Here is a 21,208-nt window from a genome sequence, read left to right on the forward strand (position 1 = left end):
TATCTATCTATCTATCTATCTATCTATCTATCTATCTATCTATCTATCTATCTATCTCTTGGTTAAGCATGTTTGTTTTCATGTTGTCTCCACCATTACACTAGGGACTCCTTTTCAAATAAAGATTGTCTTTTGCCTTTCTTCATATCCCTAGCATTTAATACAATGTGTAACTGACTAAAATGTCTGTTGATGGAATCAAAGAGTTTGCTTTCTAATAGTGGAAGACAGCACATAAAAAAGATGATGAAAAGGTGGGTGGGAGGGAGACAAGACATTTAAATGAGGTACAATGAAGAAAGTTCCAAAGAGTCAGGTGTGGTGTACCAAAAGGAATGAATGAGTGAATATGGCTGACTCAGGTTATTTCCTTCAAATGGAGGAACTGGGAGGAACTGGCCAATTAGAGGAAAGCGACACAGGGTTGGATTGAATATCCAGAGAAAGAAAATCAAAAAGAGTGAACCTCCAAGGTGAAAAATTTACTGTGTCATAATAGGTAAAGTTCAGAATTAGGAGTATTGATAATATAATTAATATCATATCATATCATATCATATCACATAACATAACATAACATAGCATAGCATAGCATAGCATAACATAACATAACATAATATGCTATAATATGCTATAATATAATATGCTATAATATACTATAATATAATATATAACATCACAACATCACACTACATAATACAACATATAACATAACATGACATAGTACATGATATGATATGATAAACTATGATACAATATGATATAATATAATGTAATGTAGTACAATACAATATAATATAATGCAATAAAATATAATACAATATAATAATGTAATATTCATATCATATATCACATCGTATCATGTCATGTCATATTATATCTACACTATGACATAGCATATGTCATGGTATGGCATGACAACATAACATAATATGATGTGACATAATATAACATAACAACATACAACATTATATAATTTGACAGCATAGCATAACATGATATAACACAACATAACATAGTTTAGTACAGTAGGGTATAGTATAATATAGTATAACAATGTTATGATATAATATGATGTGATATGATATGGTATGATATAATATAATAGCCTCAGGATCAAATACAGAATGATCTATTTGGAATTCAAAGTCCTTCCTAACCTACCGACTCCAACTTTTCCAGTCTTTTTACATCTCACTTCCTGATACATACTCTTTAATCCAGTGACATTGGTCTCATGGTTGTTCCACAAACAAGACACTCCATCTCTCAATTCCAGATATTCTCTCTGACTGTCCCCATGACTGAAATGTTCTTCCTCCTATGTTCCAAATACTGACCTCTCTGGTTTCCTTTAAATCTCAACTAAAATCCCATCTTCTACAGGAAGTTTTCCCCAACCCTCTTAATTCTAGTGCCTTCCTTCTGTTAATTATTTCCTATTTATCCTGAATATAGCCCTATCTATCTATCTATCTATCTATCTATCTCTTTGTTTGCATGTTGCCTCCTCCATTAAATTGTAAGCTCCTTGAAGGCAGCGACTATCTTTTGTCTCTTTTTGTATCTCCAGTATTTAGCTCAGTGAATAGGTTCTTAATAAATGTTTGTTGATATTCTGTGATATAACATGATAGGATATGAAGCTAGATGGTACAGTGTTGAACTTGGAATCCAGAAAACCTATGTTTAAAACCACTCTCAGACACTTATAGGTTATGAAACCTTGGGCATGTAACTTTACTTCTGCCTGTCTCAAGTTCCTTGCCAGTAAAATAAAAATACTAGAACCCACCCCACAGGTTGTTGTGAGAATCGAATGAGATAAAATTTGTAAAGTCCTTAGCATAGTAGTAGCCTGGTGCATAGTAGGTGCTATATAATGCTGGCTATTTTTGCCATTATTAATACAAATATACAATATGATGTAATGTTACATTATGATATGATATTATATAATATAATGCAGTATAAGGTACTATATAATATAATGTGAATTGACATCATACAATACATTAAAATATGTTTCACTAATGGCTAGAATTTATATAGCCTTTTACATTTTGCAAAGCACTTTACAGATGATGTCGCATTCATTCCTCATCCCCATTTAACAAATCAGGAAACAGACTGAGAGAGGTGCCCAGGGTCATACATCTAGTAAGCATCAGAGGCAGGATTTGAATTCAGGTGTCCCTGAATCTGTATTGCATACTCTATACATTATACCACTTAGGCAACTGGAAAGACAGCTTGTGGTTCCCATGAACAAATCACTACCAAAATTCTCCACCATAAAAAGGATTTAGTTCTCTAGATGATACATTCACTGAGATAGATTGTCAGAGGTTTAAAACATTAAGTTTAAAGATTCTGGGTTTTAGTAAATGGAGTCAGAGGAGCTAGGCTTAAATCTCTACTGTTTACCATTGGCAGATAAGTCATTAAATTTCTCCTTGCTCCAATTTCCTCATCTGTTAAATAAGGGTTTTGGAATAGAAGATCTCTCATGTCTTTTGCAGCTATTTCTATATGATATTCTCTATAACTCATGCTTTCCCTTTGTAAAATGAGAGGGGTGGCCTAAATTCCCTTTTCTCACTCCCATTTATTTATTTTTTAACCTCATCACAAACTTTGACATGGCTGATTGCCATCTTCTCCTATGTCTTCTTTTCTCTCTCTTTTTTTGTGATACTCTTTTCTCTTTGTTCTCCTGTAACCTCTCTGCATGTTCTTTTATGGTTTCCTTCGCTAGATCTACATCCAAGTTATACTCATTAACCCTGGAAGTCTCCCAAGGCTCTGTCCTGGGCCCTCTTCACTGATTCCTCTATATTCCCATGGATTCAATTATTACATTTGTGGAGATTATTAATAAATTTATGTAGCAAGCGCTAGTCTTTCTCTTTAGCTTCAGTCACTCATCCCTGTCTTCTTCTTCAACTGGTATCCTTAAGAGACAGCTGGTGGATAAATGGTTAGAGCACTTAGCCTGAAATCAGGAAAAACTGAGTTCAAATTCAGCATCAGACACTTACTAACTGTGTGACCCTGAGCAAGGTAGCTTCTGTTTGCCTCAGTTTCTTCAACTGTAAAATGGGGATAAAAATAACATCTATTTCACAGGGATATTGTGAAGATTAAGTGAGATAATGTCTATAAACAAGTACTTAATACAGTGCCTGGTACATAGTAGGTGCTATGTAAATAATTATTTCCTCCTTCCCTTTAGACATCTCAAACTTAATATCTTCAAAACAAAACTCACTATCTTTTCCTCCAGACACTCCCTTCTTTCCTACTTTTATGTTACTGTCTAGGGCATGATCTTCCTATTAGTAGTCCAAGCTCACAACCTTGGTATCATCCTGGACTCCTCACTCACACTCCTCCAACAGAGGCAATTTGTTGTCTAGTCTTAATGTGTTCTACCTTATCAAAATCTATTCCATGAACACTTTTTATCTACTTAATTTAGACTAGTTTAGTGCATTTTTTTCTTTTTTTCTTTTTGGTGAGGTAATGGGGGTTAAGTGACTTTCCCAGGGTCACCCAGTTAGTGAATGTCAAGTGTCTGAGGCCAGATTTGAACTTAGGTTCTCCTGACTCCAAGGCTGGAGTTCTATGCACTGTGCCACCTAGCTGCCCTGTTTAATGCCTTCTAATTGGTCTTTGTATCAAATCTCTCCATGCTTCAATCCTTCCTCCATTCAGCTACCAAAGTAATTTTCCTAAACTCCAAGTCTGAACCATATCACCTTCTACTCAATAAATTCCCATGGCTCCCTTTTGTCTCTAGGATCCAAATAGCTCAGTGAGGTTAAGTGAAAATCTCATTTTCCAGAAATAGGGAGAATATTGGACTAGTACTGAGGAGAGACGTGTTTTCATACAACCTCCATCACCAACTTCTTGTGTTACCTTGACCAATAAGTTAACTTTCCTAGTCATCAGTTTCATCATCTGAAAAATGAGGGAGTCTGGCTAGCTGATCTTATGTTTCTTGTAATTTAATATCCTATAGACTTAGCAGATTAACTAAATCATGAATTCCTGTCTATTTCATTGCTGGCAAGTCATTACCCAGATTCTATTTGATTACCTCCAGAGAAAGGGAATCGACTATTATAAAAGGGAGCCCTCCCCTCACCCCCTCACCTCACCATTTCTACATTTCATTTTATTTAACCCAAATCTGTTTTCATAGCTTCCTGCTAGTTTTCTGGGTTAGCATCTGCGAGTCAAAAAGAGAAAGTCTGCTTTTCCTTCCCAACAAAAATGGAAAACAGAAAAGACTCTGATAAATTGGCCAATCAGCAACTACAAGAATGCACACTAATCTCTGAGTAATAGTTCTTTTACTTGGCTTCTCGAGAGTAGAACAGTAGAAATATTAACAGAGATTTAATTTGCCCATTAAAATTATGGTTTAAAATAGTTTAATATTTCATTCTAATTAATTGGAAGAGATTAATATTTACCCTAATCTTCTTTATCTTGAAATCCAATACACTAGGTTCCAAGTACATTATAATTCAGCAGAATTTGACATGCTCTGAGGCAGACATAGATTAACTCTATGATGTGTAGCATTGGGAATTATCTAAGTGTCACATGATCCACAGAGAAGAAGATTCTCATTATCATTTTTTTTATTAAAGTAACCTAATTTACCAATATAATTCTATTTTTTTGCAGAGGTAATGAAAACCCAGAGGACATTGCTAAATTATCTGTTATGTTTCATTTGTGTTGACTTCTCTTCTAGCAATGTGCCAAAGATAGAGGTTGTCATATCACAGTTGAAGTTTGTATCAATAATGAAACTATTTGGGAATGGAGGAGGAGGAGGAGGAGAATTAGCGGTGGACATTCACAAAACAGTCTGAGGAGGACTAGTCCTTAGTATGGAAGTAGGAAGAAAGTAATGGTAGAGGGAATTTTGTAATAATTTTGCATTCTATTCAATGCAATCCTATTCAATTTCAATGGAATACTTTAAACAAGTATTTGTGTTTTTTTTTCAGTGAAAAATAAAGGTGCCTTTTATTCATTTTTTTTTTTGTTATTCTGAATTTGACAAATACCAACAAAGACAAACACTTCTGCATTGCAAGAACAGGAAAAAGAGATTTGTTTATGAAATTACAATCTTTTTCAATAGAGATTCATTTTTTGTTGAATAAAAATAAATTAAACACATTAGTTCTAAAGTCATCCTGTTTGTCTGTGACTATGAAATTCATTTAAAATGCTTCATTGTCTTTTCTTTCTCTTTTCTTCTCTTCTCTTCTCCTCTCTTCTCTTCTCCTCTCTTCTCTTTTCTCCTCACCTCTCTCTCTCTCTCTCATCGCTATAGCCAACCTTTCTACTCCCCCATAATTTGCTTTATTTTGTTTGTTAAATCTGTCTCTTGTAACAAATTAGCATAGTCTAGCAAAATAAATCAATGCATTGCCATGTCTGAAAATTCATGTTTCATTCTGTATCTTGTGTACATCACCATTCCATTAAGAGATGAGAAACACAATCAGTTCTACACAGTGATGACTGGTTGTTTCATTAATGAGAATTATTAAGGTTCTCAAACTTATTTTACTTTAAAATGATCTATTCATATAAACTGATGCCTTTCTTTCATTTAGCTCACCTTATACCAATGCATTATAAAGTCTTACTAGGTATCTCAGAATTTATTTTTTTTGTCATTATGGCACAATGTTATTATACTATATCCATTATATTCATATGCCATAATTTGTTCAGTCATTCTCTAATTGATGAATATCTCCTTGTTACAAGTTCTTTGTTATAACAAAAAGTACTACTATAATTACTTTTGTACATATGATTGTTTCTATTTTTCTTTTATTTCTTTGGCTTTTATTCCCAGTTGTCATATCACTCGGTAAAATAATTTACATATTTTTGTGACTTTTGGGGGTAGAGTTCCAAACAGAAGCTGTATGACCTAATATAGTCAGGATTTCTTTCATATATGCATTGAACTAGAGAGCTACTGAGTTCCCTTCCATCTCAAACTCTGTGATCCTATTATCCAAAACAGCTAGCCCAAATCACAGTTAAATTAATTATGCTTTAGTTTACCTCTTTTCTCACAGCCATTCCAGCAATTGTAATTTCCCTTAGTTATATTTATTAATCTAGTAAGCATGAAGTGGAACTTAATAATTTTAATTTACATTTCTTTTACCATTCATGATTTGAAAGACTTGGGTTTTTTGTTTGTTTCATTTTGTTTTTATATACCCTACATTCCTTAGTACTTGTACTTTGTTCTTGGCACTTGTTCTATCTATAAGACCATTCCTAAGTCTCCTTTTCCTGAGCTTCAGCTAGCATCCCTCCAACATTAAAATAAGGCCATTTTTTTTCATTCAAGAGAGGTGTATAACATTAATCCTTATTGAATTACCCTAGGACTTGGACCACCCCCTCCCCCAGAAGGAAAAACCTTAGAGTTGTTGGACAGTCAGTCTCTTTTCTACTGGGCCTTTACTATCCAACTCTTCATGACCACATTTGGGGTTTTCTTGGCAAAGATATTACAGTGCTTTGTCATTTCCTTCTCTAGCTCATTTTTACAGATGAAGAAACTGAGGCAAACATGACAATTTGCCTAGGGTCATACAGCTAGTAAGTATCTGAGACTGGATTTGAAATCAAGTCTCTCTGACTCCAGGCCCAATGTTCTATCCACTGTGCCACCAAGCTGCCCTTTACTATCCAAATTACTTGCAAATAAAATCAGTGGGGGAAATTCAGGTTTCATTTTTCTTTATTCTATGTTTTACTTCCTTGTACCAGCTATTTCCCTGGGTGGTACCTTCTAATTTCCACCCCCATAAGATAGATGCTACTCTGAAACTGTCTGGAATTCTTCCAGAAAACTGTATGTTGGAACTGAAAACTCAAGGATGGAGGGAGCAGCCTGTATTATTTCCATAGGAAATCTCTTTTCTTTCAGCAGGTAGATTCTGTGATTCTATTCTCTATGAAGGAAAGGTCAAGGAACTTGCAACACTTCTTCAAAAAACAAGGACTCAGAAATTCCCACTATTCAGACTACTTGACTGTACATAGCTGCCATGTCCATGGCTATGGTCAAGAGTTTTATGTCTAGGAACTCTCCTATCAATTTCAGTGAATGACATGTCATTTCTACCATGTTTTTCGACCCCAATGTAGCTACAGTTGACATCTGTGGGAGCCTGAAGGGAGAATTCAATCTCTTCCTTTAGGAATTAGGTCTGTTTCTAATTTTGCTCTTCTCAGGATCTTTCAAAAATAGATAAAGTAGGCAAGGAAACCCAACTCCAAAAAGGATTCATTTTATAATCCAGGACAATAACAACACAAAGTTCCTCCCACAATCAGGAGATATCCTTAATCTTATAAATAGGTATATCTACTCCCTGATTAGGAGACGTTCTGCAAGTCCCAATGAAAGGTTTACTTCTATGTAAACTCAAGAAACTAAAATGGAAATCCCCTAATTAATCCCTTAACCACAAAATCTCAGAGAATTAAGGAGACCTCAGAGGGACGTCTTTTAGTACATTTCCTACTGGAGGTCTTATATAGTACATTTCCTACTGGACCAGGGATTCCTCCTAAAAGGTTAAAAACAAAACAAAAGAAAACAAAAAACACCAAAAAACAACCTCATCACGATCTAATCTCTACTTGATGACATCAAATGCTACCTTCCAAAAACTAGGCAACTTATACTTTTGTGGGGCTCTGTTAAGAAGCTTTTTGTTTGTTTATTTGCTTGTTTTCCCCTTTATATATCTGACTTCCATATATTGGCCCTATTCTGGCCTCTGCAGTCAAATACATGGATAATTTGTTTTCTGTGAATCAGCCTTTCAGATTTTGATTACAGTTACTATGTCCCAGATACCACATCACTGAAAATGTTCATGTTTTATTAGATTTTATGTTTGTTTATTTATTTCTTAGATCCTCAATTCCTGTAAGTGAACTCCTACTTTCACCTGAACTTCTGTTACACTTGCTTATTTAGCCCTTTAGGTCCTACTGCTCTTTAGCTGAGCTCTGGCATTATGTTCACAGGCACAATAGATCCAGGAAACAAAAAAAGCCCCAAAAGGGGAAGTAGAAGTAGGCCAGGAGCAAACTTTGGATTTTTCCCCAGGTGGCACCAAATGGAAATCTTCTGGTGGTCAACTATGGTAGAAGCTAGCTATTCTTTATGGAAAGTATAACATATTAAACATAATTTCTTCCTGCAGTGTTTTAGAATTACAAAACCATGATCCATATATTACCTAATTTTATTTCCATGAAGACTTTGGCAGGATAGATATCATTCCTGCTCTGTAGATGATAAATCAGAGGCTTGAAGAGATTAGGTGAATTAGCCAAAATTGCTCAGATAGTAAGTAGAACAACTCAGAATCAAACCTAGATTTCCTAAATCCAGATTCCAAGGGTCTTTCCACTAAGCTGGAATTTCTCTCTAGGCTACTTCTGAGATGTTAGTTCTGATAATCTATCCTCTACTTTCAATTTCATTGAGATGAAAACAGATAAATTTGTAAGATCAATTTCTCCATAAGAGGCTCTTAGAACTGAGGTCAAATTTGTGCTCTAATAAAACACACCACAAATCACGCTCCATTTTGGACATGCATTTTGACTTGTAATCTAGCCTCACTCTGAAAGAATATGGAAAAATCTATTAGTAAATGCATAATTTATGTCTTCTTTGGCAAGGAACTTTATTGCTTTTTAAGGTGGTTCAGAGAGAAGCTAGTTCTTAGAGAGATCTCAGCTAGGCCAGAAATTCTCCTTTGCATCTTGGTCAATAATAACCAAAACTCTAAACACACCACACACACACACACACACACACACACACACACACACACACACACACACACATGAATATTACTACTGCTGCTGCTGATAAAAGCAAGGAAAACCAGCAGGAAGAGCAGTGGATATTACATATTATGTAAGAGGTCTTAGGTCCTAATCCCAATTCTGCCACTGTTACCTATATGATGTTAGGCAAGTCACTTTTTCTCTAAGGCTCAGGTTCCCCATCTGTAAAATCAGAGGGTTGGTCTAAAGTGGAGTCAATCTAAACCAATTTTCATCAATAATGAGGAAATAATCATTAAAACAAAGGAAAAAACCTTGTGAACTAGTGTCCATTGCAACACAGAGTTTGTTTTAGAGGAGAGGAAACTCCAGCATAGCCTGATATGTTGTCAGATATTGGGAGATTAGATTTCAAAGAATTGAGCCAGCTAAAATCCTCCCCTGGAGATCAACCCGTGAAGTATAGAAATCTCTCAAGAATTAAATTCTGATACAAAATCAAAAATGATTCTTGAAAAAAAAAGAGAAGTTACCTAAAAAGAATGGTGTGTGACATCATCACCTATTAACTTCACTGCTTACATAGCTGGGCCCTCCTTGTACTACCACCTTCTACTTCAATATATTTTAAAGAAAGAAAAAAATAGCCAAACATATTTATAGCATTTATTTGAAGAGTGGCAAAGAACTGGAAACTAAGCTGTTGTAACGAATGGCTGGACCAGTTGTAGTATATTAAGAATATAGAAAATTACTGTATTATAAGAAAGTATCATTTGGAAAGTTTTAGGGAAGCCTGGGAAGACCTGAATAAATCAATAAAGAGTGAAGGGAGCAAAACAAGAAAATAATATATACAATTAAAAAGAAAAAGAAAATTATAAAGGCAACTCACTTTGAAAGACTTAAGACTCTAATCAACACAATCTCTAACCTAAATTTCAGAGGATCAATGCTGAAATATGCTACTCACTTTCTGATGGTAGTAGACTCAAGATTCAGAACAAAACATATTTTTTAGACATAGGTGATGAAGAAATTTGTTTGACTTCACTATGCATATTTGGTACAAGGATTTTGTTTTTTTTCCTTTTTTCTCCCAGTGGAGGAGGTTAAAGAGAAAATATGTGTTTGTATTGATTAGAATATTTTTTAAAGAAAAAATATTATAAAATTGAAACTATAAAATATCCGGAATATGAAAACCTAGAATGAAATAAACAAAGCAAGGAATATTAAGGGCAATAAAGATATGATCTTTAATTATGGTGGGCATAAGAGAATGATCAAAGATAAAAGGGAAGAGGGTTGTGACTTGTGGTGGATAAAATGATGATAATGGACAAGAGTGAGAAGGCTAAACTAAATATTCAATTGTTATTTATTTTGGTCTATTCTTCCAATTTGACATGAAGGATTGAGCACTGGACATAGAGGTAGGAAGATCTGAGTTCAATTCCAATTTTAGATACTTTCTATGGGACCCTTGGCAAGTAAATTATACTGTATACCTCAGCTTCCACAGCTGTAAAATAAGGATTATAATAAAACCTAACCCTCAGAATTATGGTAAGGATAAAATTAGGTAGTATTATTGATTATATAGTCTTATTAAAATTAGATAGTAAAATTAAAGTTTTTTTAACCCTTTAAAGAACTATTCTATATAAATGTAGTTATTAACATTGTTATTAATTCTAAGTAGAAGAATCTTTGAATTGAAAATATTGCAAACAGATCATTTTACCCCAAGATTGAATCAAGTGATGATAAAAGAGCAACTAACTGTCCTTGATGAGTTCAAGTCACCAGGCCTAGAAAAGTACATTTCAAGGTGGCATGGAAGGTCTAGCACTGGACCTAGAGGCATGAAGATCTGAGTTCAGTTGCACTTTTGGTCACTTACTGCCTGTGTGATCCTGGGCAAGTACTTAATCTGCATGCCTCAGTACTGAGGAAACAAAACAAAAGAAAACAAAACAAAAAAAACCCCAAAAACCTGACAAATTTGACTTCTGAGACTACAAGGGATTTTTCAAAGTCTCTAGAGGGCACATACAGAGCAAGATGTAAGGAATTTTTTTTCTGTGTATGAAATTCTCCAATTTAAAAACTTAGCAAAAAAGGAAAACATAGAATAACTAAAGTAGAATCAATAAGGAAAGAAGAAAGAAAGATAACAAGGGACAAGTCTCGTAAAATTATATGGGATTACTAAAATATTTATAGCTTCCACTCAATGCTGCCATACCTGACTCATATGGAGTCCTTGGGGATCAGCACCACAAGTGACCTTCCTGACTTGTGCTTCACAGTTCTATTATGGGAGTATCTATCCAATCTCCCCATAGCAGTGACTCAGATAGAGCCCTGAATACCCTATGACAAGGTACAAAGATGGGAAATGGAGAGTCATGTATATGGAGCAGTGAGTAGGCCAGCACAACTAGATTGTAATATATCTGGAGGGGAGTAATGAATGAAAATACTGGAAAGATAGGAGGGGCCATGCTGTGAAAAGATTTACATGCCAAAGGATTTTAAATTTGACTCTGAAGGTAACAGAAGGCTACTGGTGTTTGTTGATGGAGAGGTGAGTTGTGGAAAAATGCTTTAAAAAATAACTAAAACGTTCATAATTATCATGGTTAGATTATTTACCCAAAGATCTTGCTGCTAAACACACATCCTTGAAGAGATCTCATAAATATCAAAGAAAAGTACAATAATTATTAAAGTATTCATTGTAACACTTTTTGTGGTAGGAAAGCATTGGAATCAAAGAAGGTACCTATCAATTGGTGAATAGTTAAATATAGATTAAATTGTGAGTAACTGTAGTATCATAATGCTTGTCCTATGAAATGCAAAACAAAATGAAACAGACAACCACAAAAACAAACAAAAAACACAAAAGAATGGGGGGGCAGGGAAGCATGCAAAAAGTTTTAAGACTTGATGAAGGATAAAGTTATCATGGCCAAAAAAAGTACAATTATTTTTAACATTGTAAATGAAAAGAATATTAAAATGAAATAATACTGAATGCTATGCAATTATAATGAACAAATTAGGATCTAGAGAAGAGATAAGAGGGAGGTCTAGCCAAGATGGTGGAGTAAAGGCAGGGACTCACCTAAGCTTTCCCCCAAACCCCTCCAAATTACCTTTAAAAAATGACTCTAAACAAATTCTAGAGCAGCAGAACCCACACAAAAATGAAGTACAATGATCCAAGACAACTCTGAAGGACTTATGATGAAAAATGCTATCCTCCTTCTTAACTTTCTTCCCCCATATACATATTATTTTTCAGCTGAGTTTGATGTATTTCCTATTTGGGCTCCAACCCAGAGAGCATGGTACATAGGAGAATATTTCATAGGAGAATATATAAACCTGACAATTAGAAGGCAAAAATAAAATTTTAAAATGGACTTTTAATTTTGTGGTGATTCATTTGGCTTTTGTTGACAGGAAAGGTCTAATTCCTCTCCCTCCCCTGGGTTTATTATCTTATAATAATAATAATTAATATGAGTTTGTTGATTTTTCTTTTACATTTATGGGATCACGCATTTATTTAATGAAAATGCATATGCCCAGTTAAGCATTGATCCACCTTCTCAGTTGAAATGCTTTTTCATTTGGAAGATTTTCTTTCCCATTGACCATATTGCCTTCCAGTGTTGAGGGCTTTATATTAATGGCCTGAATTGAAGGCCACTTTTAATCCTTGTTAATGCATGTTAATATCTGTCTGCTCCATTGCCGACATCACAAGAAAATAAAAAAGCCTTGTGTCCAGGAAGGAGAGAATAGAAGAAATCTAATCTTTAAAAAGGACTAGAGGTGTCCTAGAAATCTGAACATACATTTTCCTCCCATTCCAAGCTTCAGTATGTTTATTCGTTATGTGATTTGCTTGCAAAAAGATTCAGTTAAATCTACCTGTCTTCCACTTTACAAGATCCATATTTGGAAAGTTGGTCTCAAGAGATGGTGACATAGCCTGTAGTCTATGGGAAAGGTTTAACTAGGCCTAGAAATATCCTTTGTCAAAAATAATATCTCTCTTATCAACCTGTAAAATAACTGAGAATATGTCATAAGGGATTCTTTCCATTGACTATTGTTCTTTTTTGTTTGTTTTTGTTTTTGTTTTTGTTTTGTTTTGTTTTCAAGTAGAGTCTTACAGGGCTGACATAATGACATTTTCTCTGGCCAATGAAAATATGGCCTTTTTAAAAATTGTCCCCCCCTCCCAACTATGTTGTGCCAACCAATCAAAAGGGTAATTCAAATAGCATTGGCCAGATAAGAAATCACCTTCAATATTTGTTTCTCTGAATTTCCTGGTTCTGTCTCAGTTTATAATTCCCCTTGTTTCTGTGATGATTTCTTGACTCAGTCCTTGTGGAATGTGTTGTTCTCTAAGCTCCAAATTTAAGTCCCTGCCTAAACTACAACTTCTACACTTGGGCCCTTCTCTTTTAGGGCTGGATTTCCCAGGCAAGATGAGCCTTTGCAGTTTAATAATGAGACCCCTCTGCTGACATAATGAGACTCTCTGATGCAGCCATACCTCTTCCCTTCAATAACCCACAGTAATGAATCATTATATTCCCAGTTGTTGAGAGCCTTCAGATCTCTAGACTCTATCTGTCTGTCTCTCACTGTCTGTCTCTCTCTCCTTTCTGTCTCTCACTCTCCTTTCCTTTTCCTCTCCCTTTTTTCTCTCTCTCCTTTTTCCCTCTTCTGCCACCTTCTATTTCTCTTATAGTTAGACTTACTCCCTTTACTTGAATTATGTACAGTAGATTGAGCTAAAAGAAAATAGACTTTTGATTCATTGTATTATAGAACTGGAAGGAATCTTAGAGGTAACAATTTCAACCTCCCACCCACTGAAGGAATCTCCCATAAAGTATTTCTCCTGGCATAAGATTATCTAGCCTCTACTTGAGCATTTTCAGTGATGTGGGAGCCCAAGCCCTTAGGTTTCTTCAGTTAAGCTGAAAGCTATTTCTGTATTAATTCTATTCAGTAGTTTTCCCTTTCAGTGTTGCACTGAATAATTCTCTTCCTCTTCTTGTGTCCATCTTATGCCAAGCAATCCTGGTTCTACTTGAGGGTAGGCAGTGTCTTTTGTCTTTCTTTTTCTCTCCAGCACTTAGCAGAATGCCTAAGTACATAGCAGGTGCTTAATAAATGTTTATTATCTATCTGACTAGTCAGAAGAATTTAAACTCAAGTGGGAGTCCAAAGAGCTTATGATCACATTCATTAGTTCTGTGACTTTGGGGAAGTCACTTGATCTCTCTTAAATCTCAGTTCCTTCATCTACCAAATAGGTGCTTGAACAAAATATTCTTTATTGTTTCCTCCAAATTTCATCTCTGAAACCAAAACTGATGAATTTACTTATCCTGAATCAATACCTCCATATGTTAGCCGGTGGGATTTTCTAGTATTATGAAAAAAAATGCTTAGATTGTCAAGTCCAACCCCTTTGTCTTCTAAATGAGGAACCAGGCCTAGCTATGTGAAATTTCTTACCCAAGATGAAAAAGACAATAAGCAGCAGAACTGAGATTTGAACCTAGGTCCTTTGAATCTAAATCCATTACTCTTTCCAAAGCCATAGTGTTTTTCTATTTAAAATACATGTCTCATACCTATAACCTCATATTAACCTCACAGAGGATTGTGCTATAGAAAAGAGATTCCATTAATGTTTTAATCTTTTATCAATCTTTTGGTCAAACACATAGTAAAACAATTTTTTCATGCGTGTGTAGGATTCACACAAGTATTGTCCCTGCTCTGCTTAAAGGCTCTTCTCAATTTATGATGCTTTGAACAAGCCAAAAATCTTTCCATCTATGGGGTTCTGGGAAATTTGGCTGAAATGATCATTCTCAACACATGAATAATTTTCTAAATCTGTTTTCCCCAAGATAATAGAGTTAAATACTGAACTGGGAATCAGGGAATTTACTTTATTACCCTGGCTTGAAAACTGAGTGTTGTTGACTATGACACTCAAATCTTGCAGCCTTAATTTCCTCCTCTGAGAAATGAAGGTGTACTAAATGATCTCTAAGATCCCTTCTGGGTCTAATGTTCTATGCCGTATATTTTCACATTGTGTCCTAAAGTCCCTCTAAGTGCTAACATTCTTTGGCTTGATACAGCTAATAAAATATTGCATTGAGCTGATCACAGGTGATGGATCTCTCCTCAGAAAGACCCATTTTCCCCAATAAATGATTTATCCTTTGAAGTATGTACACTACCCCTGCAGAATATTTATTTGAGTCTTATGATGTACAGTTCACTCTCTACCTATATTATATGCTTCAATATTTAATGAACTGCAGTCATTTCTGAAGGTAAAGTATCCCTGGTCTCCCTAAAACTTGACTATAGAACACATCTAATTGTAATGGACTTCCAAATGAAGAGGTCTGCTGAAGTTCCTCACCTGGGTGAATATCTTAAAAGTCATATTTCAGGCTCAGAAATTAGAGATATACAAATATGCTACTTATCTCAAAAAACAAAAGCGCAACAGAAAAAGGAATATTTTTGATATCAGTAAGATCCTATATCTAGTGAGTTCTCCTATTTTTGCTTCCTTCTTAATTGTAAAAGAGTCAAATGCATTCTGGAGACACTTTAATTTTTAAGATAAATTGCCTTTATAATTCACACGTTTAGTTCATTTTCCTTGTTTGTTTGTTTGTTTGTTTTATTTTGTTTTTTAAGTAATATATCTGAGTGCCTTTATTAGGCAATTTTCTCTTGGAAAAGACATTAATCAATGAAATATAACTGTAGTCTTCTATGGAGAAAATTAAAGCTCCAACTCTCCCTATTAGCAAAGATTCTCTTTAATTATCTAGATGTTCTGTTCTGAATTCACTATAAGGATAACTAAAGATTGGCTACTTCCCTGATCTCTGACTGGCCTATTTAAGGAAATCATTTTCCTCCTCTAGGGTTCAGATTTCTCATATACATGATGAGGGGATTAGGTCAGGTGATGTCAAAGTTCCTTTCTGTTTTATCCATTTTATGTTCTATTTTCCAATAAATCAATCAATTAATCATCAAGCATGTATTAAGTGCCTACTCTTTGCCAGGCTCTGTGCTAAGCTCTGGATATACAAAGACAAGACCAAACAATCTTTGCACTCAAGGAATTTATAACAGGAGAGCAAACATACACACACACATAATACATATACACACATACACAATACACATATATACATGTTCACATGCATGTGTGTATGTATACACACAATACATATATACATATACACACACATAATATGTACATATATTTGATCATATATGTCATGTGTATAAAGTAAATTAAAGGAAACAGAGCGTAAGAGATGAATAGCTAGAGGGAGGAGGAAAGGCCTCTTCAAGAAGGTGAGCCTTGAACAAATCTCGGGTTTCTAAGAGATGGAGTTGAACTTGGAAAGCATTCCAGAAATGGGGGACAAGTACAATGACACAAAGAGGGGGAGGGAATATCATGTACAAAGAATACCAACCAAGTAGGCCAGAATGACTGGATGATAGCATGAGGTGAATAATTCCTAAGAAGTTTAGATAGTTAGGAAAGCACTTTTGGGAGTTAACATGGCAAAATAAGCAAAAAATCACTGTCACTATCTCATATAGATCTCTGAAAAACCAGAAAATAGTGCCCCAGGAAAAATCCTGGAACAGCAAAGTCAGTGGAAAGATGGGTTAGAGCAGTCTTTTAACCCAAGAAACTTGGAGGATTGGCAAGAAAGGTTCATTTAACTCAGGTAAAAAGGGAGCACATTCTGGGACAGGAAGCATCCAGCAAGCTGGTGAGAAGCCCCACCTCTGCAATCCAGCTGGAGATCTTGAGCCCCAGTGTGGTAGCGTAGGCAAATGCCAACACCAGGACTCTCCTCATGCCTTAGCATAGGCAGGGGAACTGGCAGACTCCAGCTGGGAGAACCACCACATCCTTTGGTTCAGCCCCGGGTGGGCAGGTGTCCTCCAGTGGCCAGGCGTCCACATGCTTCAGTGTAGCCCTGCAAAACACAGAAAACCCCCACCTCATCTCAGCACATGCCAGACACCACCACTAGGATCCCAGCTCAGCACGAGGTAAGCTGCCAGACCCCTCCTGCCTCCAGTTGCCAGCAGCTGAGGCCCCAAAACACAAAGCCATCAACCAGGGCCCTGGACCCCAGCACATGAAACTTAGGACAGTGCCCCCTGTTCTTCAGTTTCTGTGGGGACAGGGAAGATCAAAACATAAACTCAGAAGAGGAAAACATTGTCAATATACCTACAACTGAAACCTCAAAGGAGAATATGAATTGGTCTCAAGCCAAAAAAGCCTTCTTAGAAGAGCTCAAGAAGAATTTTAAAAGCCAAATAAGAGAGGTAGAAGAAAAATCAGGAAAAGAAATGAGAGGTATGCAAGAGAGAATCAATAGCTTAGAAGACGAAGGACAAAAATTGACTGAAGAAAACAATACCTTAAAAAAGATAATTGGCCACATGGGGAAAAAAATCTTCTGAAGAAAACAGCTCTTTAAAAAGCAGAATTGGCCAAATGGAGAAGGAGATATAAAAGCTAACTGAAGAAAACAACTCCATAAAGTTTAGAATCGGGCAAGTGGAAGCTAATGGCTCTATGAGACATCAAGAATCAGTCAAATAAAATCAAAAGAATGAAAAAGAAAAGAAGAAAATGTAAAATACCTCACTGGAAAAACAACTGACTTGGAAAATAGATCCAGGAGAGATAATTTAAGAATTATTGATCTACCTGAAAGTCATGATCAAAAAAAAGAGGTTGGATAGAGTATTTCAAGAAATATTAAGGAAAAACACATTTGAAACAGAGAGACACACATAGAATAAAGGTAAATGGGCTAGATCGGAATATATTATGCTTCAGCTGAAGTAAAAACAAACAAACAAACAAACAAAAAACAAAACAAAACAAAACCAGAGGTAGCTTAGACAGAGCAAAAATAAAAATAGATGTAATGAAAAGAGATAAGGAAGGAAACTACATCTTGTTAAAAGATACCATAGAAAATGAAATAACATCAATACTGAATATATATGCACCAAGTGGTATAGCATACACATTCTTAGAGGAGAAGTTAAATGAATAACAGGAAGAAACAGACAGCAAAACTATACTAGTGGGGGACTTCAGCCTCACCATCTCAGAACTAGATAAATGTAACCACAAAATAAATAAGAAAGATGTTAAGAAGGTGAATAGAATTTTAGAAAAGTTAGATATGATAGAGCTCTGAAAAAAGTTGTCTGGTAATAGAAAGAAATATACTTTTTTTTTCCTCAGCAGTACATGGCACTTGCACAAAAATTGACCATGTATTAGGGCATAAAGCCCTCACAATAAAATGCACAAGGGAAGAAATATCAAATACATCCCTTTCAGATCATCATGTAATAAAAATCACATGTAAGAAAGAGCCATGGTAAGATAGATTAAAAATTAATTGGAAACTAAATAATCTAAGCTTCAAGCAATGCCAATATTAAAGGTGTCAGACCTAACCTACTTTAAGGCTAGCTTTATTTATTTGCTTCTTTTCCCTCAAAAATTATTGAATCTATCTTCATGATTTATGTGACACAGACCTGTCTTGTGACCTAATTAGAAAATGGAAATAATTCTTCATGTGACCAGCATGTACAATAAAAGGGACAGGGAAGCAATACTTCAGATGAACCAGAACTTTGTCCTTTCCTGTTATGACTAAGTAAACCTTCTTTGCTACCTCCTAGAGGTTCTGTAAGTGTTTCATTATGATCTTGAATCTGAACTACCAAACTGGCTTGAATATGGCCTGGACTACAACATTGATCAATAGGTGGGAAGGGATCAAGGGCTACATGTAAAGGAAGCCTTGATGAACCAAAGGTCATTCCTCCCCAGAGAACAGAATGAATAAGAAGATAGTGTAAAATAATATCAGAGAGATGTTAATTGAGGAGTTTTACAGAAGAAGCAGCTTATGGCAAAAGGTCTGGTATTCTCAGTGAAGGGTGAGTCAAGGTCTTTAGCTGAGAGAATGGGTGCCCTAGGAAGCTTTGTGGAGAAAAGTTGAAGCACAGACCTGGAACTCACTCTCCAAACTTCCACTAGCATTGGCAGGGTGGGTCCCCAGAGGATAGCTGCTGATGTTTCAATTAGGATTTAGTTAACCTTAAGGATCAAGATTTGGTTTTTCTAGTAGAACAGTTCACAAGCCCCTGATGGTGTGCTTTCTTTATTAGTAATCAGTCAACATATCTTAGACAGCCAAAGGTGAGTACTTTTTAGAAAGGGATATGATATGAAGGTGGTATAATACCAAGGAACATTTGGTACAAAACATCTCCCCAAAAGTCTGTGACATGCTACCTCACCAGCACATAAAGGGTCTGCTGGAAAATAGACCCAAATTTAGATCACATACAGTAAAGAAGATGAATCAGAATTCCTGAATGTCTTTTAGATGTACTCTTGAAGATTGCATCAAAGCATGTTGTTGTCATTCCATAATGTCCTATTCCTCATGACCCTGTGGACCATACTATCCGTAGGGTTTTCTTGGCAAAGACATTGGAGTGGATTGCCATTTCCTTCCTCAGTGGAGTGAAGCTAATAGAGGTTAAGTGACTTGCCCAGGGCCACACAGCTAGTAAGTGTCTGAGGCCAAATTTGAACTCAGCTCTTCCAGACTACAGGCCCAGAACTTTATTCACTGAGCCATCTAGCATCAAAGTGTGGAGGAGCCACAATGGGAGACCAAGGCTCTTCCCTTCTCCTACTCCAGTTCACACTAAAGGGCTTGGATAGAACTATTTTCTCATGGATCATTAGTAGAATGCTAAGGTCCTGAACTGCCTTGCTATGTGACAGATCCAAAATATGTAATTGAATCTCTTCAGCTGATAACAACATACCTACTTTATAGAGTTGCTTAACTGCACCTAATGGCCTTCACTATGTAACTGATTAATTATATTGTCTGAACTTACTTCAATCCCTTCAATTGATGGATGGATGGGTGGATGGATTCAATAGATGCGCTACCACCTGCAGAAGGTATTGTAGCTAAAATATTTTGTTTCTTTAAGTGGGGTGAAGCATTGTATTAATGGAACTAATTGATCCCCAAATTTACAAGAAGTTTTGAAACAGCTGCTTTGGTGAATGGAGTAGAAAATTCATTAGTAGAAAAGATTAACAGAATTGCCTTGCTTCAGTGAGGACCTCATTGACATAAAGCAGCTTAACTTTTTAGTGGATGGGTTGTCTAAATTTCTCCAGATTTCTTCAGGAGCATATCAGGAAAACAAAGGAGGTGGATGGTGGGATTAATATAGGATTGGCTTTCAGCAAGTTGGGAATATTTATCAAATAAGAGGGAAAAGGATTCAAGAGTTAGAGTCTAACATTCTCTGCTTTCCTTTCTACTTGTGGAATTCTAACAACAACAACAACAATAATAGCTAACATTTACATAGCACTATGTGTCAGGTACTATACTAAGTGCCTTATAAATCTCTTATTTGATTCTCTTAGCAACTCTGGGAGGTAGGCATTAATATTATGCCCATTTTTACAGACAATGGAACTGTGGAAAACAAAGGCGGAGAGATTTGCCAAGGATTACAAAGTTAGTAAGTGTCTGAGGCTAAATTTAAACTCAAGTCTTCCCGACTTCAGGGCCAAATCCCTATACACTGTGCCACCTGTCTGTCATTTCAAACATAATTTTATTTTATTTCATATTATAATAATAACAATAATAGTAATGTATAGAAATAATAATAATAATAGCTAAATTTTTCATAGCACTTACTATGTGCCAGGCACTGTGCTAAGCACTTGAAAATTACTATCTCATTTGATCTTAGCAGAAACTCTGAGAAATAAGTGATAGTGCTATCCCCATTTTACAAATGAGAAAAATGAGGCAAAAAGAGGTTTAAGTGACTTGCCTAGGTCATATAACTAGCAAATGTCTGAGTCTGAATTTGAATTCAGGTCTTTCTGACTCCTGGGCCAGAGCTCTATCCACTGCACCACCCAGTTGCCTATTCAAACAGAATTCCATTCTATTATAGATTTAAACACAGTCCCATGTTTGAATATCCTGCTTTCTATATTCCAATATTCTGTTATAAGATTTCTTCATTCTTTAAATTTCCATGATTCAAAGATAACACTAAATATGTCTTCTGTTACATTTCCTATTAATGAAATTCAAAACAGCCAAACTCAAAACTTGAAATT

Source organism: Vombatus ursinus, unplaced genomic scaffold, assembly GCF_900497805.2.
Source record: "Vombatus ursinus unplaced genomic scaffold, bare-nosed wombat genome assembly UNPS02005236.1, whole genome shotgun sequence".
Classification (NCBI taxonomy): domain Eukaryota; kingdom Metazoa; phylum Chordata; class Mammalia; order Diprotodontia; family Vombatidae; genus Vombatus; species Vombatus ursinus.